Genomic DNA, 754 nt, shown 5'->3' with positions numbered 1-754 from the left:
CATTCTATTGTTACCTGTCACGCCTCTTGACTCTATGCTTTACAATTCCATCTACAGTAATCCCTCGCCATATCGCAGTTCACCTATCGTGATTTATTATTTAACCTAACGTCGATTCCTCCGTTGTGTTGTTTTGAACTTATAATAAAGGAATATATATAAATGTCATAAAAATCCCCGTGAGTCTCTTACAAGGTTGTTGCTGGGATGTGAGGGACCCAATAACAAAATTGCCAGTTGGGCCTTCTACTCTACAAAAGCTGAAGATTGGTGCTTTATGCCTCGTGTAGCACGCCAGTCCCAGCCAAAAAGTGTTGAAGACTTGAGTCTCCATTATTTACTAAAAAGGATTTACTAAAAATTCACCATAGCGCCCTTCGCTCGAGCATGTGCGCGGGGGTTTCTCACTTGGAGCGGGATCCAATTTGAAGAAATCTGTCGAATTAGCTTAAAACCGGCCCCGGTCTCTTAACAAAAGAGTACAGAATGTCTGGTATTACAGCGTGACTATTGTCTACACTAAGAACTTTATTTTCTGTCGATTGCTAAACTAACTTTCTATGAAGAAAAAGAGAAAAAAGAACATATTCCATGAATTTCTTTCTGGCTCTAATTATTTTCACTCTATCAGAAATGCTTCTCTTCATTAAATGTTTAATTAATATACCTTAGGTTATGTCATTCTTTTATTTTATTCTTTTACTTGATTCAGTCATTTGGCTGTAGTCACACTGGGGCATCGCCTTGAAGAATT

This window comes from Octopus bimaculoides, chromosome 2 (assembly GCF_001194135.2).
Source record: "Octopus bimaculoides isolate UCB-OBI-ISO-001 chromosome 2, ASM119413v2, whole genome shotgun sequence".
Lineage (NCBI taxonomy): Eukaryota > Metazoa > Mollusca > Cephalopoda > Octopoda > Octopodidae > Octopus > Octopus bimaculoides.
The sequence above is the reverse complement of the archived record's forward strand: the minus strand, read 5'-3'. Positions refer to the sequence as shown.